The sequence below is a fragment of the Ambystoma mexicanum genome, chromosome 2q (genome assembly GCF_040938575.1).
Source record: "Ambystoma mexicanum isolate Mex_15411 chromosome 2q, UKY_AmexF1_1, whole genome shotgun sequence".
Taxonomy (NCBI): domain Eukaryota; kingdom Metazoa; phylum Chordata; class Amphibia; order Caudata; family Ambystomatidae; genus Ambystoma; species Ambystoma mexicanum.
This window is the reverse complement of record NC_090924.1, coordinates 1,449,711,444-1,449,737,102: the sequence shown is the minus strand read 5'-3', so window position 1 is coordinate 1,449,737,102 and position 25,659 is coordinate 1,449,711,444. Positions and strand designations below refer to the sequence as shown.

Here is a 25,659-nt window from a genome sequence, read left to right as displayed (position 1 = left end):
GGATTCAGCAAAGACAACACGGCTGAAATATTATTATCTCAAAATCCTGGCTTTGATCAATGAAGCCAATACTAATTCATCAAAGAGGGCAATAACTGAACTCAATCTACTTATTTGAATGCTACCTTTAGGTGAACACAGCAGCAGTGGGACTATCTCCCTGGCACCAACATTGTGCATTTCAAAACATACAAAGCATGCACATGACCCATTAACCACATACAGTGCCTAATATAAAATAATGTGTCGCTCTGTGGCAACCTGTAGGAGGGGAGGAGTAATTCGTCAAAGAGCTTTTTAAGCATTTAAAAGCCAGCGAGGCAGTGGAGTAACTTTGCTGAAAATGTTGGGGGCTGGAGGAGGGAATAACATATAAAGGATAGGGGCCCATGCCAAATGTGGGGGACAAAATGGTGTGCCACAAAAGTTGGGGTGGGGGACAAACACCTTTGCCCGTGGCCTAAAATTACACCCATGCAGCTAGGTCACCGCTGTGGAACTAATCATCAGGATTAAAGGGCATGTCCGGTTACTAGTACTGGGCTAGTGAAGCTTAACTCACATGCTGCCAGTAGGAGATTGACTGAGATATGGTCAGGCCCATGCTCTGATCACTGAGACTGGATAGCGACCTTTGACAGTAAAAGCAATGCCATTTGTGCAAGAGGCTATCATTTGGGGTTGGCCAAGTAATTGCAAATTGGGTTGGAGTTGATCACAATATAAAGTGCAGCGACCCTTCCTTTTATCAACGCAAAAGGGAACTCTAGATGACGGTCGATTTTCTCTACTGCGCCAGACCACAGTCTGTCAGAGAGACCTGTTGTTGCTGTGCTGTATGGCCAGGAGCAGGCTCTCCCAACACCTTTTCTGAAGCACACATCGCTAACTTCATGCAATGCCAGGACCGTGGTAACATTTTTATGATATCGTTTAACCCCAGAATAACCAGACAGTCCTCGCGGTCAAAGCAGGAGGAGGCATCACCAGCCCCAAAAATATTTGGGGAGAATGATTTGATCTGCTTACTCTACTCACTGTATATAGCTTTCCTATGCATAATGTTTAGCTTTAGATGGTGTTGGGCTCATGGTTCCTCTAGCAGTCAATAGCCATACCCTGCCTCCATTCCTGAGCCGGAAGGTGAAGCCAGCACATGCCCACAGGAAAGGCCCACAGACAAGGCTGGAGCCTGTCTGCGCCCGTCTATGCCGGGATGGCTGCCCGCAAGACTCACATTCCAGGTATGTGCTCAAATGTGTTGTGTATTATCTAGCGACTCTGTTTCTGCCCAAACTGTTGTCCCATCACGCTAATGTCACCCTCACTATGTTCCTCATGTCAGGTGCTCCCAACGTCCTGACAACTTTATCTCCAGCCTGAGCCACTTTGATTTCATTCCAGCACCTCCATCACCAGATATATCTAGCACCTGTTGTACAGGCTCACTGAGACATGTGCGACTCAGAGCCAGCACTACTCTGCCATGCCCCAGGCATATACTACCTATTCTGCTTCCTGTTCAAAAACGCCCAGCTACGCACTTGTATCCCCCCACCCCAAACCCGGCGCTGCCTTATAACAACAAATATAGATCCGGCCTCCTCAGCACCTCAGACATCACCTACAACACAGATCTCCCCTACATGCCTGCCTGACCAAGGAAGCGCTACTCCCCCCTCCTCTGCCTGAGGCCGCTCAGCAGAAGCACTGCCAGCCCTCCTTCCCTAGGTAGCAAAATCAACCTTCATGACTCAAGGACTATAGGTCCTGTCAGCCCAGCTCCCGTGGACAAGGCCAATGCCAGCCAGCCCAAGCGCCAGGCCTCACTACCCAACAGAAACAACAAACCTGCGCTTTAGTCAATGCCAGATCCATACAAGCCCAACCCCTGGACTCAAAGACATCATCATCTCCAATAACTTGCCTCTGGCCCTACCCTATCTTTAGCGACCCCATCAAGATTATCCATCGTTCGCAATGATAGAATCAACATTAAGGGTGGCGGTGGAGTGATATTTGCCACAGATGCCTAATATGGCAGATCAGCTCTCCCATTCCAAACTGTGACATGCTCTCCATCAAATTAGCCCTCCCCACACTTCCACAATCACGTTATACATAACTATCGCTGCCCCCCCAACCCCCCAACCTGCCTCTTTCCTTCGAGGATGATCTCCTTCGCACACTCTGCACAAAGCCATCCTCAAAAGTTATTTTCCTTGGCAACCTCAATCTCTGTGTCAATGACGCAGAAGACTCAGATACCGCAGCCCTGGGCAACTCCCTTAACGCTTAAGGTTTCACACAATGGGTATTGACCCCTACACACTCCAAAGGCTGCATCCTAGACTCAATAGCAGACCCCAATTGCCAATCCATTATACACTCAAACCTTTCCTGCCCGTGGGCTGACTGCCATGTCATTCTCTTCAACATCCCTACCACCACCATACTTACAGCAGCTACCTCTCCCTTGCTGCCCACACTTGCCTGGAGCTCACATAACATTCCTCTCCAGCTGATCTAGAATAGGGCAGCAAGACTTAGCCCAGCCTCAAGCCCAGGGATTGCATCTCTCCTGCCCTACAAAGTATTCACTGTGAGGGTGCTGGACACCCAGGTGGGAACATGGTGAAGATGTGGTGTTAAAATCACTAATAAATGTCATCGAAAAACGGGACTGGGTAACTAGCCATGATAAGGTTTCTGCTATGAGCTCTTTACATACTTTCGCAATGATGCCTTTTAGCTATAAAGAACCTCAAAGATACCTCCTTCTCAAGCCATCACAGATAAATCGCAGAATCTTCATGGATATTAGACTCAACCATCTTAATGTCCTGGGGGTTCGCAGAACATGGATGGGTCTATCGAAGGAAAAAAGGATATGTAGACTCTGTGCAATTAATGATAAGGTGGAAACTATAAGACATGTTCTTACCTGTTGCTATTCGATGAGTTCTACCTATGACAAATATTTTCCCAAACTTGATCGGGAATTTAATGATATTGAGAGTGAAAACTTCTGGTTGCGCTGTCTCTCTGGGAGGAGTAACTATCTGATTATTGCCATTACTCAGATTTGGAAAGTGGCTAAAAAACGCTTATGTAAATTTGAAGAAGAGGTCAAACTGCTTATGAGTCTTGAGAATATTGATGTTTAGGCTTTTGTATTTAGAATTGTTGTGTAAAATGCCTAACTTCTTTTATTGTATATAATATTTTATGGTTGAATTATTTTTTCTTATTTTTATATTCAATGTGTAATTGCTGCTGAATCAAATGTATATGTCAATTGTGTTGCTTTCTTATTATATTTATCATTACGCTTTGTTTTGTGAAAAGTTCTTTTTCTTTTGAACTATAACACAATAAAAACATTTTTTTTAATGTGAGAAGCTTCCTGCCCCTTAATTCTCATTCACAGAGTGAGGAGCTGCATGTCCCTTAATTCCCATTCACAGAGCGAGGAGTTTCATGCCCCTTAATTCCCATTCACAGAGTGAGGAGCTGCGTGTCCCTTAATTCCCATTCACAGAGTGAGGAGCTGCATGTCCCTTAATTTCCAGGCACAGAGTGAGGAGCTGCGTGTCCCTTAATTCCCATTCACAGAGTGAGGAGCTGCGTGTCCCTTAATTCCCATTCACAGAGTGAGGAGCTGCGTGTCCCTTAATTCCCATTCACAGAGTGAGGAGCTGCGTGTCCCTTAATTCCCATTCACAGAGTGAGGGGCTGCGTGTCCCTTAATTCCCATTCACAGAGTGAGGAGCTGCGTGTCCCTTAATTCCCATTCACAGAGTGAGGAGCTGTGTGTCCCTTAATTCCCATTCACAGAGTAAGGAGCTGCATGTCCCTTAATTCCCATTCACAGAGTGAGGAGCTGCATGTCCCTTAATTCCCATTCACAGAGTGAGGAGCTGCCTGTTCCTTAATTTCCAGGCACAGGGTGAGTTGCCTGTCCCTCCAGTCACATACACATGGCGAGGAGCTGCCTGGCCTTCTATTTGCACAAACTCAAGTTGACGAGCTGCCTGGGCCTTCATTCACATAGACTGAGGGCGAGGAGCTGCACAGGCCTTCATTCACATACCCTCAGGGCGAGGAGCTGCATGCATCTTCATTCACATACACAGAGGGTGGTGAGCTGCATGCACCTTCATCCACATACACAGAGGGTGGTGAGCTTCATGCACGGGTCTTCATTCACATACACTCAGGGCGAGGAGCTGCATGCACCTTCATTCACATACACAGAGGGTGGTGTGCTGCATGCACGGGCCTTCATTCACATACACAGAGGGTGGTGAGCTGCATGCACGGGCCTTCATTCACATACACAGAGTGTGGTGTGCTGCATGCACGGACCTTCATTCACATACACAGAGGGTGGTGTGCAGCATGCACGGGCCTTCATTCACATACACAGAGGGTGGTGTGCAGCATGCACGGGCCTTCATTCACATACACAGAGGGTGGTGTGCTGCATGCACGGGCCTTCATTCACATACACAGAGGGTGGTGTGCTGCATGCACGGGCCTTCATTCACATACACAGAGGGTGGTGTGCTGTATGCACGGGCCTACATACACAGAGGGTGGTGTGCAGCATGCACGGGCCTTCATTCACATACACAGAGGGTGGGGAGCTAGAAGCACAGGCCTTCATTTACATATACTCAGGGCGAGCAGCTGCATGCACCTTCATTCACATACAAAGAGGGTGGTGAGCTGCATGCACGGGCCTTCATTCACATACACAGAGGGTGGTGTGCAGCATGCACGGGCCTTCATTCACATACACAGAGGGTGGTGTGCAGCATGCACGGGCCTTCATTCACATACACAGAGGGTGGTGTGCTGCATGCACGGGCCTTCATTCACATACACAGAGGGTGGTGTGCTGTATGCACGGGCCTACATACACAGAGGGTGGTGTGCAGCATGCACGGGCCTTCATTCACATACACAGAGGGTGGTGTGTTGTATACATACACCGGCATACTGTATTCTCTGTACTGCCTGTATATGCTTTCCTCTCATCTGTACAACCATTCTTGTATTGTAACTAAGTTCTCAAGTATCCTTGTACTGCCTGCGCCCAGTTACCCTCGCGGGTTTGGTCTTTTGCGCTATACCAAATAAACAAACAAACAACAAACAAACATACATACATAGAGGGTGGTGGGCTGCATGCACGGGCCTTCATTCACATACACAGAGGGTGGTGTGCTGCATGCACGGGCCTTCATTCACATACACAGAGTGTGGTGTGCTGCATGCACGGGCCTTCATTCACATACACAGAGGGTGGTGTGCCGCATGCACGGGCCTTCATTCACATACACAGAGGATGGGGAGCTGCAAACACAGGCCTTCATTTACATACACTCAGGGCGAGGAGCTGCATGCACCTTCATTCACATACACAGAGGGTGGTGAGCTGCATGCACGGGCCTTCATTCACATACACTCAGGACGAGGAGCTGCATGCACCTTCATTCACATACACAGAGGGTGGTGAGCTGCATGCACGGGCCTTCATTCACATACACAGAGGGTGGTGTGCAGCATGCACGGGCCTTCATTCACATACACAGAGGGTGGTGTGCTGCATGCACGGGCCTTCATGCCTTCATTCACATACACAGAGGGTGGTGTGCTGTATGCACGGGCCTTCATTCACATACACAGAGGGTGGTGTGCTGTATGCACGGGCCTACATACACAGAGGGTGGTGTGCAGCATGCACGGGCCTTCATTCACATACACAGAGGGTGGTGTGCTGCATGCACGGGCCTTCATTCACATACACAGAGGGTGGTGTGCTGTATGCACGGGCCTACATACACAGAGGGTGGTGAGCTGCATGCACGGGCCTTCATTCACATACACAGAGGGTGGTGTGCTGCATGCACGGGCCTTCATTCACATACACAGAGGGTTGTGTGCTGTATGCACGGGCCTAGATACACAGAGGGTGGTGAGCTGCATGCACGGGCCTTCATTCACATACACAGAGCGTGGTGTGCTGTATGCATGGGCCTACATACACAGAGGGTGGTGAGCTGCATGCACGGGCCTTCATTCACATACACAGAGGGTGGTGTGCTGTATGCACGGGCCTACATACACAGAGGGTGGTGAGCTGCATGCACCTTCATCCACATACACAGAGGGTGGTGAGCTGCATGCACGGGTCTTCATTCACATACACTCAGGGCGAGGAGCTGCATGCACCTTCATTCACATACACAGAGGGTGGTGTGCTGCATGCACGGGCCTTCATTCACATACACAGAGGGTGGTGAGCTGCATGCACGGGCCTTCATTCACATACACAGAGTGTGGTGTGCTGCATGCACGGACCTTCATTCACATACACAGAGGGTGGTGTGCAGCATGCACGGGCCTTCATTCACATACACAGAGGGTGGTGTGCAACATGCACGGGCCTTCATTCACATTCACAGAGGGTGGTGTGCTGCATGCACGGGCCTTCATTCACATACACAGAGGGTGGTGTGCTGTATGCACGGGCCTACATACACAGAGGGTGGTGTGCAGCATGCACGGGCATTCATTCACATACACAGAGGATGGGGAGCTAGAAGCACAGGCCTTCATTTACATATACTCAGGGCGAGCAGCTGCATGCACCTTCATTCACATACAAAGAGGGTGGTGAGCTGCATGCACGGGCCTTCATTCACATACACAGAGGGTGGTGTGCAGCATGCACGGGCCTTCATTCACATACACAGAGGGTGGTGTGCAGCATGCACGGGCCTTCATTCACATACACAGAGGGTGGTGTGCTGCATGCACGGGCCTTCATTCACATACACAGAGGGTGGTGTGCTGTATGCACGGGCCTACATACACAGAGGGTGGTGTGCAGCATGCACGGGCCTTCATTCACATACACAGAGGGTGGTGTGTTGTATACATACACCGGCATACTGTATTCTCTGTACTGCCTGTATATGCTTTCCTCTCATCTGTACAACCATTCTTGTATTGTAACTAAGTTCTCAAGTATCCTTGTACTGCCTGCGCCCAGTTACCCTCGCGGGTTTGGTCTTTTGCGCTATACCAAATAAACAAACAAACAACAAACAAACATACATACATAGAGGGTGGTGAGCTGCATGCACGGGCCTTCATTCACATACACAGAGGGTGGTGTGCTGCATGCACGGGCCTTCATTCACATACACAGAGTGTGGTGTGCTGCATGCACGGGCCTTCATTCACATACACAGAGGGTGGTGTGCTGCATGCACGGGCCTTCATTCACATACACAGAGGATGGGGAGCTGCAAACACAGGCCTTCATTTACATACACTCAGGGCGAGGAGCTGCATGTACCTTCATTCACATACACAGAGGGTGGTGAGCTGCATGCACGGGCCTTCATTCACATACACTCAAGACGAGGAGCTGCATGCACCTTCATTCACATACACAGAGGGTGGTGAGCTGCATGCACGGGCCTTCATTCACATACACAGAGGGTGGTGTGCAGCATGCACGGGCCTTCATTCACATACACAGAGGGTGGTGTGCTGCATGCACGGGCCTTCATGCCTTCATTCACATACACAGTGGGTGGTGTGCTGTATGCACGGGCCTACATACACAGAGGGTGGTGTGCAGCATGCACTGGCCTTCATTCACATACACAGAGCGTGGTGTGCTGTATGCATGGGCCTACATACACAGAGGGTGGTGAGCTGCATGCACGGGCCTTCATTCACATACACAGAGGGTGGTGTGCTGTATGCACGGGCCTACATACACAGAGGGTGGTGTGCAGCATGCACGGGCTTTCATTCACATACACAGAGAGTGGTGTGCTGTATGCACGGGCCTACATACACAGAGGGTGGTGAGCAGCATGCACGGGCCTTCATTCACATACACAGAGGGTGGTGAGCTGCATGCACTGGCCTTCATTCACATACACAGAGGGTGGTGTGCTGTATGCACGGGCCTACATACACAGAGGGTGGTGAGCTGCATGCACGGGCCTTCATTCACATACACAGAGGGTGGTGTGCTGCATGCACGGGCCTTCATTCACACACCCTCTGGTGTGGGGGCTGCCTGGGCCCTTTAGGTGTTGCCTGGCTCCAAATATAATAAAAAGCCATTGATCATTTTCTCTGAAGAACGTAGCCTGTCACTCACCTAATCTTGCTGCAATGTGTTCTTCCCATTTTATGCTCTATTTCCCATTTCTTAATGCGGTTTTTGAGCTGAAAACGTGATAAACAGCGGGTTCCGTGGGTATCCGGGAGGCTGCTGGTGCATAACAAAGCCCGGAAGAGCAGACCATCAGCGCATGCGCAGTACTCTGACACTGCCCACACGAGCGCGCCGGGCAGATGACCTTCACTGCGCATGCGTAGTTCTCAGATACTGCTTACAGGAGAGCGATCCGGCAGAATAACCTGCATGGCTGGCGCATGCGTAGTCCACAGATACTGCTTACTATAGCGAGCTCTGGAAAAGTAACTTGCACTGCGCATGTGCGCAGGAAACAAGGGCCAATAGTAAGACGCATGGAAAAGAGTTTCTAATGTGACCCCACAATGAAAACGCATGCTCAGAAAATAACACGTAATGTGCATTTAGAGATTAGGTTCAAGTCGGGGCCTCATTACAAGCTTGGTACTGGGGCGGGGAGGGCAAAGTGGCGTAATTCCATTATCAGCACTTTTTGGGGGGCGGTAACGGAATTGCAGCCCTTTTATCAACCCTCCCGAATTACTAGCATCAAGCTGAAGGTAACGCCACCACTTCTGGATTTACCGTGCGGAAACTCCAGAGGCAGTAAATAGCTGCCAACATTCGCATGGAGTCCTATGAACTCCGGAATGGGGAATTACCACCACTTGTACTCCCCCCACCCCAACCACACAGGACCAAGTGGCGGTAACACTAATAGAGGTGGGTGGTAAATTGACAGGTTTACCACCAAATTACCACCAAACCCGTAATGCTGCCAGGCGAACGGACATTATTAGTCGCCCCTGTTTCAGCAAACAATTACTGGTAACTACTGTCCAGGTTTGCTCAGCTGATTAGTGTCCACTCCTGGCTCTTTATATTGTTTCTGCGCGTGCGCTCGTGAATAGTATCTGCTGAAAATGGGCTTGATGTTGATCTGCCAAGCATGATAGTCTGCGATAGGAAAGTCTGATGGTTTGTGCACCTGCTGTCACTTGCACACACACTGCATCATCGAGAGTTTGCTGTTAATTATGCGGTAGATCTGCCGAGTTACACCTTAAATGTGTTTACTGTTACAGCACTCAGACACGTGGGTCTACCTCAGGGTTATGAGTAGTGGAAGGGCGGTGTAAATCCCCATTTCCAAAGGACTCCATAATGGATTTCGAATTCAGCAGTACAGTAAAAATGGCAGTAATTCTATCAACACTAAAAAAAGGGGGGGAAAAACAGTGCCAATAGATGAATTACAGCTGCTTGTTTACCGCACCGCCAAACACGCAATGAGACCCACTGAATCAAAGCTGCAGCATAAATCAGTAAAACATCAAGTATGAGTTGGAGCAGTCTGCTGCAGTCCTGTGTTCTGACCACATTGTTGTTTGCAGGAAGTGACTATTAGCACCTAAAACCCGCGGAGTGGAGTTGTGAGCTGAGTTGGAGCAGTCTGCTGCAGTCCTGTGTTCTAACCACATCGTTGTTTGCAGGAAGGGAGAGGGAAAGGTGAGTGATTCTGTCTCCGTTAACCCTCACACTCCACCTGTTTCCATGACCGAAATCTCTGATCTCTGTGCTCCCAATTCTTGGCCGGAGAGGCCACAGCATGGGTCCAGCGAGCATAGTGCCATGACCACACCTGGGGGTAGTTCAAACGGGGTCTCACCCCCCCCCCTGGGAAAACTTAAGACACCCGAGAAAACACAAGCTGACCAAGATGCCGACAAAGAGGTTGACGCGGTCGCATCTACTCCCTCCATACCTTCTGAGTCTGAGCCCCCCGCACAGTCCCCAGGGAGACTAAAACTCCCGGACCCAAAGCTCCTTACCCCCGTCGTGAGTTCGGAGTCTGCCGTGAGGCCGGTGGACGCCGCCAAAGAGTGTCTGCAGTTCGCAAGAGATGTGAGGGCAAACGGGGAAAACACGACGGGAGAAAAGGCCCCGCATGCAAACGAGACCCATGGTGTGGTGGGGCAAAGGGATACAACTCACCTAAAGGAGGTGACAATGAACCACAAAAGGGGAAACCACCGGGCGAGCACCAGAGAACCAACACAAGCCAGTGAACCAAGCCAAACCCCGGGGGTCCCCCCTCATCCAAACACAAGTCGGCTGATCGCCGTTACAAATCCAGAAAAAGGAGAAAGAGCTAGGGGGGAAAATCAAAATCCCCCGCTCAGCATTCCGCAAAAGGAAGGCCCACTCGGCAGACCCAAGGCTACTCAGGTAATGGCAATGATTCATACAAACCCTAGTGGATCGTCCCCCATCTTAAAACAAGCTAAAAAAGCAATCAAAAGGTCTAAAAGACAATCAAACGAGCGCAAACGTCTCTTGGAGACGAGCAGCAGCGAAACGGATTCAGATCTAAACACAGACTTAACCAGGGATCAAGAACCACAGCTGGGATCTGACGAGGGGTCGGATGTGGCAGTGATAGAAGTGGACTCTGACACTGAAACTGCCGAATTGTCGGTCCCGAAAAAGAAACCGAAGAACTCGAACTCGAACGCAGAAAACCTGGAAAAGGGGGGAATTATAAGTCCAACAAACCAGACCCTCTTAAATCTAGGAAGAAAGAGGATACTGCAAGACACCAAAAAAACTGCCTACAAAAGAGTGAAGTCCGTCTCAGAGATGATAGACCTAAAGGGTAAGAAAGAACGATCCAAAAGAGAGGCTCACTCAAAGGGGCTCCCCAACCCCTTAAACCAAAACTCTTTGAAAGCCTTCTTTACATGCCACCAAAAAAGAAAAAGTCAAACAGAAGATGAAGTATCGGATGCTGATATGCTGGAAGCTGTAGGGGACCTCCCACAAGCCGCTAATTTGCGCAAACCTGACCTGCATCTAAACCACATCCAGAGTCAGGAGCAGCTAATTGAAAAAGCAAATGCCCAAAACTCAAAAGATAGGGCAAAGTCACTACAAATCGATGCAACAGAAGAGAGAATGAACAAAGACAAGAGGGGAAACCTGACGGAGCCGCCACTTAGTCACCCCACTTCACCTCGAAAGAAACCGGATCAAGGGATGACAAGCCTGACAGAAGACCCTAGTACGGGTATAGAGGAGAGTAAGGAACCAGAAAGGCAAAATACCAACGACTCAATCCCTGGCAATAATCAAGAAGTAGACAGGGAGCAGCGGGTGGCCTGGACTCGACCACACTTGACGCTGGTTTCTCCAACCAAACAAGCCCCAGAGACAAGGGACTCGTCCAATACCCTCTGGGATCAGGTTCTAGCGAACAAAGGGCGAAGAAACCCAACCATGCTAATCTATAATGGCCACAGCCCGAGCCTAGACTCCCTGTACAGTGACCTCCCGGCAACTACACGAAGAAAAGAACAAATCTTGGCCTCTCCGAAAAAGAGACGCTTAAGTGATATAGCGGCAGCAATGCAAAAGGAGTCGCCGAGCAAAAAGCCTGACATGATTGCGATCATGTCCGCTATGACGATCGTGCTGGCCCCTTTCTGCAAACTATACGAGGCGATAAAAGGAGAGGTGAAAGACAACACCGCTATTCTATCTAACATGATGACCAAAATGTCCAACGTAGAAAGCTTTATCTCAGCCATAGAAAACCGTGCCACCTCTCCTCATGGCAACTGCGAAAGTAAAATCATTAGACTTGAGAAAAAGATAGAAATTATGGAACAAATAAACAACGAGCTGAGGGCTCAAATAAACAGCCAAAAACCACAACCCCAGGTATCACAGCCGTACCAGAAGGGCACAAGAAACTCCATATCAACGCTGTTTCCGTGGAAAGAGTTACCCATCACAAACAATAACGGAGTCAAAAGGCCTGACGAAATCCAATACCAGACAGTGGATCTAAGTAGCCCACCCAAAGAGGCAAGCCTGCCCAGAGCTCTAACAAACATCACAAAAGACAGGGCAAAGCCGCAAGAAAGGGAAATCCGTAATACTCAATATAGACCGGCAAATGAGGCGTCCTCTCCCAAATCACCGCAAACGGCAGATGAATTTATGGCAAACTCTGACCTAATAAACATGTCGGTCTACGAGGAAAACAAGCAAACTGAGAAAAGCAGAGACACAGAGCAGATCGGGCAAACTGCAGGAGTAGACATACACCCACAGGCCCAAAATGGAGACAACAGAAGGGCGGAAAAGGAAAATGGAAGTAAAGACGCCACAGCAACACCGCAGCAAAATCGGGTTGTCCGCGACCCAAAGGAGAGACCTCAGACATCTCCAGACAAGGCAAGCATCGAGCCCAAAACACGCAGAGAAAAAAGCAGCCCAGTGAAACAAAGAGCCCAAAGAAGCGTAAGGGGTGACCAAAAAACAAATAAAGACGAGCTAAGAGTGTTCAAGCTAGAGCAAAGAAAGCCAGAGAGCGGCCACCTTATTTTGAATAGATCCACGGTTATGAAGATTATGAAGAAAACAACAACTCTAAACAAAATCCGACCGGAAGAAGTGGTGTTAGTGGAACCATACCACAGGGAGAAAACGGCTAAATCCTACGTCCACATCAAAGCAATAGGTATAGAGCGGATTGACCAAGTGGCATACGAGGAACTAAAGTCTTTGGGCTTCACTTTGACAGAGATAACAAAATCAAGAGAGTCAGCTTCCCCGACTAAGAAAAAGGCAGATACCGTCGCTACATCAACACACTATAAATCAAGGACGGAAGAGCTGTACCGCCAAACTCGAAGGCAAGAGGCAGCCAAGAATGACGGACGCCGAAGGGCCTACCACGACCATCGTTGGGATAAGGATCCAAAGAATACCACAAGAAAGAGATACCACGACTCCCCTGCCGAAACCCGGCAGTGCTACAGAAGAGAACAGCGGGACAGGGTGTATAGTCGTGTAGAAGGTAGCCCGCCACGTGGAAGAAAGATGGAGCAACGGAACGAGGTAGACATCGAGCCAAGGAGGAGAGACGGAAAAAGCAGCCCACAAGAGCTCAGAGAAGTCGCTAAAGCTGCTAATCAAGAACTAGGCCCCTGGAAATGGTTCAGCCAAAAATGGAACAAAAACAGAAAATAGCAAGGACCAGGGCCGTTCTGCGTTGGCGATTCAAAACTATGCAGCGACGAGGAGCGGCCAGAAAAGGAGGCCTTCACATTGTGCTCGTGGAACACAAGAGGGCACGCCCACCTGACGAAGGTCGGCGAGAAGAACCTGGGGATTTATGACATGATCTGCCTCCAAGAGACATGGCTGATGGACAAACCGGCTTTGGACGGCTATACAGTCGAAATCTCAGCAGCAGTAAGAGGCTTACTAGGCAGACCATCGTCTGGCCTCTTGGTGGCGATTAAATCTGACCAAGGCCTATCGGCTCCAATCAAATGGAAGGAGGCATGCGAAGTACTGGTGGTGCTAACTTCATGGCAAAAGACAAGTAACAGAAGTGAAACCAGGCAAACAAGAACTGTAGCAATTGTCAACTGCTACTGGAACCCTCAACGGATGTCCACGAAAATATTCTGTAACAACATGAGAAGCACTATCGACAAACTGTATGAGAACTTTGACCTGATTGACATTATAATATGCGGCAACTTCAACGCAAAATGCTTTGACCATAGGCCCCTCGGTTCGGCAAGTGAAAAAGTAACCAGGTTAAAAGAAGCAGCTTTCGAGCCAGGTAAAGCCTGGGTACAAGTCATCAAAGCAAGAAACATCCAAGACGTCGCCAATCTTTTTCCTTCACAGATAAAACTCCCTACATGGGAACGAAATTTGGCAAACGCAACCCTCGACTACATCTTTATCTCAGACGGTCTCATAGCAGACATCACCAGCTTCACAGTCATAAAAACTGAACACAGTGACCATAACCTACTCACCTGTGTATGGCAAGGCAGTAGACAACAAAAAGAAAGTTATGGTACGGCGCTTGACTTAAACCCCCAAAGAACAAGGCTGAAGATAAGCGAAATGGACGTCGCCAAAATCAAGCAAGGTTGGGTCGAAAACGTACACAAAATGCAGGAGTTAAACCGGATGGAACGGCCAAACTATCTGCCTTTGCTATTGGCCTACGAGATAAAGGCTAAAAAGTCCTCCAAGCCACCAGGGGCTGAAAGACATGCCTTTAACAAAGCCCTGGTAGACAAAAGAAAAGAGGTTCGCAATCGAAGAAGAATAGCGAAAAAAACAAACGCTGCTGCCGATTGGGAGATAAGTATCTAAAGGATACAAAAACTGGTTAAAACAACAGAGAGCTTACCAACTACAACTAGACGCTGAGCTGATGATGTCCAAATTACAGACAAAAAAATCCAGCGATTTTTGGGGCCTCATAAAAGACATGTCAAACGTCCCTGGCTCAGCTCAGACAAACGCGGTCGCCGAATCAAGCTGGATCACATACCTGACCGCGGAATTTAAGAGTCCAGACAGTAAAGGGTTTCCGGAGACCAAAGGGTCAAATTCATCTTGGGTTGATGTATCTGATTCCAGCGACATAGAAGCATCAATCAACAAACTTAAAACATCAAGAGCCCCAGGTCCGGATGGCCTCACGAATATGGACCTCAAGCGGTATCCAAAAAAATGGTCAGAACTGATCAGTGAAATTTTCAAAGAGTGCGGCAGAAAAAAGATGATCCCCAAAACATGGAACAACGCGGTCATTGTCCCGGTGTACAAAAAGGGAGCCCGCAACGAGCCCGTTAGCTACAGACCCATCACTCTCCTTGACATTATAGGTAAGATCTTTGCAACGCATCTATTGGCCCACTTCAAATCGTGGGAGCAAAACAGCCCATCAAAATACTTCCTACAAACAGGCTTCCAAAAAAACGGGAGTACTACGATCAATATCTTAATCCTCAACATTTTGAAAGCCAAGGTAAAAGAAGGGGCGCCCAGGATCTTTCTAGCCTTCGTGGACCTATCGAAGGCCTTCGATAAGATTGATCGTAACAGGCTATGGTCGAAACTCCATCACTGGCACTGCCCGGACGAGGTGCTGGAGCCAATAAAAGCCCTCCACGAGAAGACGAAAATCAGGGTCAAATTGAATCACCAAGGGACTCTATCTGAAGGGATTGAAGTTCATAGAGGCGTAAAACAGGGTTGTCCATTGGCCCCCGCCCTATTCATTGCATTTTTGGGACATTACGGCCAGACAGAAAGTAAAATCAGGTAATTCCCCCCTAAAATAGGGAATACAGAGATCCCGTGATTGCTGTACGCAGACGATGTCATACTAATTGACCAAACTCCAGTTGGTCTCCAGCGCAAAATTACAAACCTGGCAAAGTATATCAGCGAAAACAACCTGGAGATCAATGAGTCCAAAACCAAGATTCTGGTCTTCGAAAAAAATAATAAAAGAACTAAACAACACACATGGTTTCTTGAGCACACCGAATTCGAAACTGTTAAAACCTTTAAATACCTAGGTGTTCTGCTGGACGGATCTGGAGGAGAGTTGGCTTGGCAACTTCAACTATGGGAGAAAACCAAACGGCTGACCGCCCAAGTAAGAGCTGTGGACAGAAAATATGGCAAATTTTCACTCACGCCAGCCATAACCTTCTATAAAACAAAGGTGGTCCCGTCAATAGTATACGGCGCCGAGTCATTTCTGTGCTTACCTCGGCAGCTATGGTCCAAACTAGAGGGTTACGTGTGGAAAACGGTCCTCGGTTTACCCAAATCCACCGCCATGCCAGCAATAAGGCGAGAACTCGGTTTAGTTTCCCTGGCGTCCATGGTGGACCAAAGCGCGATGAGGCTATTTAGAAAAATCATCATGTCTGACACCCTGCAAATATATGAAACCCTGAGGAAAGAAAAAGAGCAAGGTAAATGTACCGCCTTGACCAACTGGGCGAAGAAAAGGGAAAACGATCTAGCCCAAATAGCCTGCTCCGTACAAGACCTGAAGGAAAATCCAGACCGCATCAAGCGCAAAATGGAAGATTGGGATTGGATCACCACAGTGGATAAGGCGACTAAAAACAAACTTTTATCCAACCTACCGCCCACGTTTAATAAATTAAAGAAGCCGCTAAACTGCTGCCAAAAATTCCCTGATAAAAAATTGAGAACCATACTTCTGAAAGCCAGATTGAACCTACTCCCGACACGGGAAATTATGGCCATTCGTGACCCAAAGACCGTCAAGACTTGCCGCCTCTGCAAAGACCAGACTACGATCGAATCTGTCAAACACCTAGTGATCGACTGCCCTACGACCAGGGAAAACACGCACGAGAGGTGTCGCCGGAGTAAGCATCCGTTGGAGAATAACCTGCGGTGGCGTTGCGTGAAGCCTTTCCCTCCATAATCGAAAGAAAGAGGACAAACTTTCACAACTTTTGATAAAACTCAACTGAGTCAATATTTCAATTAAAAAATGCAATCTACTTCAGGCGACTGAAATGATGCTGTGGCTGAATCTTTATTGTCGTTTTTATTCTTTAATTTCAAAAGTAAAATTCTATTTCCTTTCTCTTAGTCTATGCTGGTCTACAGTGCACGTGAACGGAAGCTGAGGTAGCTCCTCATTCATGTGAATAGGAGACTGAGGCGCATCTTCAAACCTCTACATGTAAATGAGAGAGTCCAGTTAGCTCCTCTGTGTATGTGAAGGGAAAGGTCCACACCATTGCTTCCTATTTATTTATTTTTTAACCTTTATATAGCGCACAAGCAGCCCAAGGGCATCGTGGCGCTCTTACAGGCAGACTTACTTAATTACATGTGAAAAGCAGTAGGGAGGAAGACAATAGAGACATACGAGAGATGGCCCGACTGTGGCTCATGGTTACAGAGAACCTGCTAACAGTAAGGTAATAAGGTTAATGGCAATAGTGTACCGAGAAGGAGGGTGGGAGACTAAGGTGCAGCGGTTACACAGCTGGGTGGTGAAAGTCCTAGAGGGAGAAACTATGGCCGATGTATAGTGTGGGAAGGGATGGGTTAGTTAAATAGCATAGTTTTTAAGGTTTTTCCGAAAGGAGAAATGTAACGTCTGTGCCCTGAGGGTGTTAGGTAGGTCATTCCATAGTTTGGTAGCAATGTGAGGGAAGCTGGTGCTGCGTGCTTTGACCCTTTTTATGGTGGGAATGTATAGCTGATTGGCGTGACGTGCTCTCTTGGGTATAGCAAAGGTGGCTCTGACAATTTTCTCAGACAAGTAGGAAGGGGCTGTGAGCGGCAGGCACTTATGAGTTATGGCAAGTGTCTTGAAGGTAATCTGTTCTTTGATGGGGAGCCAATGGGCTGCACGCCTGGCATGTGAAATGTGCTCTCTTTTAGGGATGTTCAAAGTGGTTCGGAGACCATTGTTTTGAATGACTTGAAGTCTATTCAAACGTTTTACTGAAGTGCCCGCTAGAAGGACATTACAATAGTCTAATTTGGCCCCAATAGTGGCTTTGGGTATTGAGAGGCAATTCTGCTCAGACAGGTAAGGTTTCACTGCATTTATTAGTTTAGTTGTGAAGGAGGCGATCGTGCTCACCTTTCGTGACCTGGAGAGCGTGGAGTCCAGGTATACCCCTAGGGCACGGGTGCACAAATTACGGCCCGCAGGCCAGTTGCGGCCCGCCATGCAGTTTTGTCCGGCCCGCGCGGAACAAAGCCTTTACTAATGGAGTGCAGCCCGCAAGCAGCATCGGCCACCCTCCATTAGGAAAGTCTTTGTAACTCTTCCGGGCCGGACAAAACACTGGCCCTCATTGGTTCAGGGCTCACGCACCACATGGCTCCATCGAGTCATGTAGTGCGTGTATGCTGCACCAATGGAGAGCCAACACTACGGCTGGTGTGGCCAGTAAGGCTTGATGCCGGAAGGCATTTCAGTATTGGCATACCCACGCCATGAGGCAGGGGTGGGGGTGTGTGAGGTCTGCCTGAGTGTGTGTTTTTGGGTGAAAGTGCAGTGTATATTGAGATGCGAGGTTGGGGGCAGTGTTAGGTCTGCCTGAGTGTGTGTATTTGTGAATTGCAGTGTATGTTGAGATGCAGGGGTGGGGTGGGGATGTCAGGTCTGCCTGAGTGTTTGTTTTTGTGAAGTGCTGTGTATGTTGAGATGCGGGGTGGGGGTTCAGGTCTTTATTGGTGCATAGTATATTGGTGTATGCTTGTGAGTTTGTATGCTGAGTTGGGGGGCTCAGGTTTGTATTGGTGCATGGTGTATTGGTGTATGCTTGTGAGTTTGTATGCTGAGTTGGGGGGCTCAGGTTTGTATGGGTGCATAATTTATTGGTGTATGCTTGTGAGTTTGTATGCTGAGTTGGGGGTTGGGGGGGCTCAGGTTTGTATTGGTGCATGGTGTATTGGTGTATGCTTGTGAGTTTGTATGCTGAGTTGGGGGCTCAGGTTTGTATGGGTGCATAGTGTATTGGTGTATGCTTGTGAGTTTGTATGCAGAGTTGGGGGTTGGGGGGCTCAGGTTTGTATTGGTGCATGGTGTATTGGTGTATGCTTGTGAGTTTGTATGCTGAGTTGGGGGTTTGGCGGCTCAGGTTTGTATGGGTGCATAGTGTATTGGTGTATGCTTGTGAGTTTGTATGCTGAGTTGGGGGTTGGGGGGGCTCAGTTTTGTATTGGTGCATGGTGTATTGGTGTATGCTTGTGAGTTTGTATGCTGAGTTGGGAGTTGGGGGCTCAGGTTTGTATGGGTGCATAGTGTATTGGTGTATGCTTGTGAGTTTGTATGCTGAGTTGGGGGGCTCAGGTTTGTATTGGTGCATGGTGTATTGGTGTATGCTTGTGAGTTTGTATGCTGAGTTGGGGGTTGGGGGCTCAGGTTTGTATGGGTGCATAGTGTATTGGTGTATGCTTGTGAGTTTCTATGCTGAGTTGGGGGTTGGGGGGCTCAGGTTGGTATTGGTGCATGGTGTATTGGTGTATGCTTGTGAGTTTGTATGCTGAGTTGGGGGTTTGGCGGCTCAGGTTTGTATGGGTGCACAGTGTATTGGTGTATGCTTGTGAGTTTGTATGCTGTGTTGGGGGCTCGGGTTTGTATGGGTGCATGGTGTTTTGGTGTATGCTTGTGAGTTTGTATGCTGTGTTGGGGGCTCGGGTTTGTATGGGTGCATGGTGTATTGGTGTATGCTTGCGTGTTTGTATGCTGAGTTGGGGATTGGGGGGCTCAGGCTTGTATGGGTGCATAGTGTATTGGTGTATGCTTGTGAGTGTGTATGCTGAGTTGGGGGACTCAGGTTTGTATGGGTGCATAGTGTATTGGTGTATGCTTGTGAGTTTGTATGCTGAGTTGGGGATTGGGGGGCTCAGGTTTGTATGGGTGCACAGTGTATAGGTGTATGCTTGTGAGTTTGTATTCTGAGTTGGGGGCTCGGGTTTGTATGGGTGCATGGTGTATTGGTGTATGCTTGTGAGTTTGTATGCTGAGTTGGGGGGCTCGGGTTTGTATGGGTGCATGGTGTATTGGTGTATGCTTGTGAGTTTGTATGCTGAGTTGGGGGGCTCAGCTTTGTATGGGTGCATAGTGTATTGGTTGATGCTAGTTAGCCTGTATGCAGGGGTCTTGGGCATGATTTGAGTGTGTTTCTTTGAATCTAGATGTGTTTAATGGGCTATGGGGTCTTTTACTCCATAGGGCTTCATGTGTTTTTGTGATGTGTGTTACACAGAACCCTCAGTGCAGTGACACAGGGGTGTCATAGTGACCCCCCAGTATAGACTCCATACCATGGGACTGACTACTGTCCCCCAGGGCATGTAAAGTCACCATTGACTTTACTAGTCTTAAATTCTGAACAGAACCAGTACAAACCATCATATTGTGGACGTACTGGCTGGGGCAATTCAATTGCCCCGGGGTCTGTTAGTCGAGGGGGCACGTCTCCGTCCCCCCTGATCGAGTTTTGGCTGGTGGCAGTGGATACTACTTTTTATATTCAACCGCGAATATTTTCCTATGGGATTTCCCATTGTTTTAGGATACTATCTTTATTTAATTATTTACGGTAGCCTCGAACATACCGCTGGTTTATTTAATTAATATTAATTCTCTGGTTGGTATTTTTTGCCAAAACTTGATTCTAAAATGGCGTTTGTGTTCTCTTCTGTAACTCCAACCCAAGTCGAGCCCTTTGTTCCACTTTTTGGCGGGCTTCTCCACAGAAGCCCTCCAAAGTGGTGCCACTCTGTCTGGGGTACTTAGGAGGGGTGGAGGGGAATTTAGGCACCCTGGACTGAGTTGCCTAAGCAACTCAAGTCGCACTCCATCCTGATTGGCCCAAGTGGTGAGCCGACCGGCTCACCACTTAGCATGTTTGAGTGACAGCTAGGCTGAGTGAATGGGGGTTTGCTGCATAAAAGCAGGGCTTTGGGGACTGGAACTTCAGAAGTCGCCACAGGACCTAAGAATCCGATGAGGGAGAAGCTGAGCCGACCTGCCACAACACCACCACCGGTGGAGCCCTGCTGGACTGCCTCACCACTTTTCCCAACGACAGAGGAGATCTCCCGCCGGAGAGTCTTCTTCTTTTGACTGGTGGGGATAACCAGTTTCACCGTCTTTTCGCTTTCCCGATGTACCTCGTGGCCGCCTTGCCCGTGCCAAGCACCCCGGCAACCGGGATACCACGTTTTACAACGACCACAAAACCAAGGTACCACCTTTAACCGGAAGACTCCGCGGCTGGTTTCTATCCTGGTAGTGCAACGACCATCATCTTTCCTCCAAGTCGAGATCTTCTCTTCCCCTCGACGACGACGCAACTTGCACCCAATACCAGGAACAACTGCCACCGCTGGAGGATCCTTCCCACTTAAGTACCGTGTCCCGCCTGGCTTCCTTTGCTACCGACTGTACGGGGTAGATTTAGCCCCCGGCTTTCGAACCTGGGTTAGTCTGGGACACCCTGGCTAAACTTTCTTAAAGCCTCTCTAAACTCTTTTTGAACCCTCTGCAAGACTTTCTAAGCCTAGTGCAACTGTGTGATCTTGGGCGCATTTGTGCTCTGCTCTCTCTAAGAGTGGGCCCAGCCTTTGGACTTTGGCTCACCAGTGACTTTTGCTCTTCTGCCTTGCTAACAGTGTTCCTGAATCTTAGAGTGGTGTACCTTTCCATATTCTGTCTTTTTCCCTCCCTTTCTCACAAACTTATTGGAGTGCAATCTAGTTAAGCGCTCACCTCTGTATGAAAATAAGTGGTGTTTTACTGTGACTTATCTGATAAGGAAAAAGAGGTGTATATATTACAATAGTAACTGTGTTTAGAATATTTTACAATAAGAGTGCTGGAGTGTTTCAACTGTGTGTTTTTAAATAAATAATTATATACTTTGTTACCAAAGCTCTGGTCAGTGTTTGCTTGTATTATTGTATCTGAGTGCCTATTGTGTATACTTTGCATACTGCCTAACTCTTCTTGAGGGAAGTCTGACTGCTCAGCCACAGCTACCAGGTAAATCTGGGTGGTACAGACTGCTACCAAGTGGGTTTACTGCCAACACCTGTAGTCTTAAATCTTTTGCAGTGGTCCCTAAGGGAACTGCACAGGTTTCTGCCTAACAGTTGGGGGGCTCGGGTTTGTATGGGTGCAAAGTGTATGCGTGTGAGTTTCTATGCTGAGTTGGTGGTGGGGGTTCGTGTCTGTATGGGTGCATGGTGTATGCTTGTTAGCCTGTATGCAGGGGTGGGAGTGTTTGTATGGGTGCATAGTGTATTGGTGTATGCTTGTGAATTTGTATACTGAGTTGGGGGTTAGAGGGCTCAGGTTTGTATTGGTGCATGGTGTATGCTTCTGAGTTTTTATGCTGAGTTAGCGGGTTCGGGTTTGTAAGGGTGCAAGGTGTATGCTTGTGAGTTTCTATGCTGAGTTGGTGGTGGGGGTTCGGGTCTGTATGGGTGCATGGTGTATGCTTGTTAGCCTGTATGCAGGTGTGGGAGTGGGGTTTTGGGGTCTGTATGGGTATGTATGCCTGGTGCATACTTGGTGGCATGAGGCATAGTGTTTTGTTGGGGGCCATGTGGAATAGTGTTTGGTGGAGGGGTGGGTGTCATGGGGCATAGTGTTTGGTTGAGGGGTGGGTGTCATGGGGCATAGTGTTTGGTTGGGTTAGGGGCCATGGGGTATAGTGTTTGCATAGTGTTTGGTTGAGGGGTGGGGGCCATGGGGCATAGTGTTTGGTTGGGGGGTGGGGCCATGGGGCATAGTGTTTTGTTGGGGGTAGGGGCCATGGGGCATAGTGTACATATTGTACATATCATTTTTCCATGTGTTTAATAAAAATTGGGGGGTGAAAAAGCCTCCTGCCATGCTACGCCCCGCTGTGCCTACCGCCCCACCCACATTTACTTTTCGGCCCGCTATAGCCATTATGTAAGGTACTTTCTGCCCTCTGTCAAAATCAGTTGTGCACCCCTGCCCTAGGGACTTATCTGAAGGTGAGACAGGTATGACTGTATGCCAATGGTGAAGTCGCTATATTGTTTGCAAAGTTTGCTGAGAGATTCTTCAGGGCTGACTGTGAGAATCTCAGTTTTGTCTCCATTGAGACAGAGCCCATTAGCTGCCATCCATGCTTGAATGGTGGCGTAGATAATGTGAAGAGACTTAATGCCTCATCACGAGTCTGGCGGTAACCCTTAAATGCGGTGGTAGCGCTATTACCGCCGCATTTAAGGGTCCGCCAGATCATGGCTTTGGCGGATTTCCCCCCAGCTCTCAGCTGGGGGGAAATCCGTGGCAAAATTGCCGATTTGAGAAGCGATTACCACCGACGGGAAATCCGCCGGCGGTAATAGCGTGAATTTTCCCCATTGGGCCCAATGGGGAATGAGGAATTCCGTAATGGGCCCAATGGGGAATGGGCAATAACCCTTCCGCCAAACCCGTGATCCCGCGCTAATGGCGCCGGGGGGGTTTGGCGGTAGGACTAATAGCGCTGGCGCTAATAGCGCCGGCGTTACCGCCCAACTCGTGATGAGGCCCTTAGCATCTTGGTTTTAGGAGCCCGTGAGAGGTATGAGGACCTGAGTATCATCAGCATAGTTTGTATATGCTATGCCGAGGCAGTCCAGATTGTCGAAAAGAGGTTTAGTGAGTAAATTGTACAAAGTAGAGCCCTGGGTAACTCCGCAGTGGATGGTGGTTGGTACTGCACACGCCTGGTTAGAGAAGACCTTCATGGCTTGCCCTTCCAGAAAGGAGGTGATCCATGTCGTAGCCTCTGTGGAGAATTGAGCTGCGTTGGTAAGGTGTTAACTGAGGGTCTTCTGGTCCACAAGATCAAATGCAGCAGAGAGATCCAGAAGGAGGAGAAGCGCTGGTTTGCCTTCGTCAATGAACTCCATTATTTTTTTTTAAGGTCGAGCAGTGTGGATTCTGTACCATGACCTTGTTGGAAGCCTGATTGCCTCTTACCAAGGATGTGGTTGGACTCGAGGAAGTGCTGGATTTGATTGTGCGCATCCTTATCGAGGATTTTTAAGAGAAACAGGACCGTAGTAATAGGACGGTAGTTGCTCGGGGAAGTAGGGCCTAAGGAGTTCTTTTTTTTAGAAGTGGGCGAACCCATGCTTCTTTGAGATAAGGCGGGACAAGGCTGGATGTGAATGAGGCATTAATGAAGGTTGTCAGCAAGGGTGCAAGGGAGTCAGCACATTCTTCAATGATGTTGGCTGGACAGATGTCACCTCTGCAGCAGGATGATTTTAAGAGTTTCAGGAGGTCTAAAACTTCCGCTTCAGTAACATCTCTGAAGGAGAAGAGGCTATTATCTTGGAGCGTAGGGCTGCTGGTGGGTGAGTGAGGTGGGTTGAACTCGGGCAGAGCTTCGTGGTGAGTATGCATTTTGTTCTGCAGCAGGTCTGTTTTGTTAAGCATGGCTGTTTGAATACTTGAACACCATGCTTCATCTTTAACAATGTCGTCGGTGCTCGTGGAGGGAGTGATTAAGTCTCTGAAAATAGCGACCATTTCCTTGGAGTGGGACTTGGCATTTGTTATTCTGCTGTTGAAAGAGTTAGCCTTTGCTTAGATAATGGCTATTTTATAGTGGGCAGATAACTTTTTGAATTCAAGCTCAGAGCTGTCACTGGGATAAGCTTCCTCCATATTCTCTTAGTCTGTGCTGGTCTACAGTGCATGTGAATGGAGGGTGAAGTAGCTCCTCATTCGTGTCATTGGGAGACCTAGGCAGTTCTTCAAACCTTTACATGTAAATGAGAAGGTCCAGGTAGTGCCCCGTGTACGTGAATGGAAAGCTCCACACCACTGCTTCCTCCATATTACCATAGTCTATGCTGGTCTACAGTGTATGTGAATGGAGGGTGAGGTTGCTCCTCATTCAGTGAATGGGAGACCAAGGCAGTTCTTCAAACCTCTACATGTAAATGAGAAGGGCCAGGTAGCTCCTCTGTTTATGTGAATGGAAAGCTCCCCTCCATTGCTGAGGCACATCTTCAAAGCTCTACATGTAAATGAGAAGGTCCAGGTAGCGCCCCTGTGTACTTGAATGGAAAGCTCCACACCACTGCTTCCTCCATATTACCTTAGTCTATGCTGGTCTACAGCACATGTGACTGGAGGGTGAGGTAGCTCCTCATTCATGTGAATGGGAGACTGAGGCATTTTTTCAAACTTCAACATGTAAATGAGAAGGTTCAGGTATCTCCTCCGTGTATGTGAATGGAAAGCTCGCCACCGTTCGTTCCTCTGCATGTATGTGAAAGAGAAATGAAGAAAGCCCCAATGTATGTGAATGAAAGGACCATGCAGCACCTCCCTCCTGTGCGAGTGGAGGGACAGGCAGCCCCTTTGTGTGGATGTGAACAGGAGGGCTAGGTAGACAGCACTAATGGTCTCATTACGACCCAGGCGGTAGGGGATTAACGGTGCTGGTAGAGCTGCCAGTGCCGTTAACCCCCTACCGCCTCATAACGAGGTCTGCTCGCAGGTCCCGCTAAGGACGCCTGATTAAACCAGGCATCCTTAGCGGGACCTGCTAGCAGACCAGGATGCTAACAACAGGCCCGCCATTAATGGGCCCGTTGTTAGCATCCTCCCCATTCCCATTGAGCCCTATGGGGGCTCAAATGGAAATGGGGATGTACCGGGTCCGGGTTCCAGGAAAGGGAATTACCGGGCCCTCCAAGGTCAGAATGGCCCGGTAATTCCTCATTCCAGGAACTCTGACCCGGTGCCCGGTATGGGGGTAGCCATGCCGCTAAAAGCGGCATGGCTACCTCCATACTCGTAATGAGGCCCAATGTGTATATGAATGGGTGCACAAGGATTGCAGTTCCTACCATCCATATATTTAAATGGGAGTTTAAGTCACCTTCTTTCCCCCCTGTGTATGTGTATGTGTATGGTGGCGGAGGATGCAGCAAACCAAGACTGCCATCTGATTATGTAAATGAGAGGGCCAGGCAGTCTCCCTCCATATGTGAATGGGAGGACTAGGCCGATCCATTCTCCTGTGTATGTGAAT

The 25,659-nt window shown here is 48.7% G+C and overlaps 1 protein-coding gene across 1 annotated transcript in view; it reads right to left on the bottom strand.

Annotated features, from left to right (window-relative positions):
- LOC138570263 (zinc finger protein 84-like) overlaps positions 1 to 8,358 on the bottom strand; it is a 118,936-nt gene extending 110,578 nt beyond the window's left edge. Inside the window, exon 1 of the mRNA XM_069649028.1 lies at positions 8,195 to 8,358. The gene's annotated coding sequence lies outside the window, so the exon portion shown is untranslated. The remainder of the gene's footprint in view (positions 1 to 8,194) is intronic.
- Between the last annotated feature and the right edge of the window lie 17,301 nt (positions 8,359 to 25,659).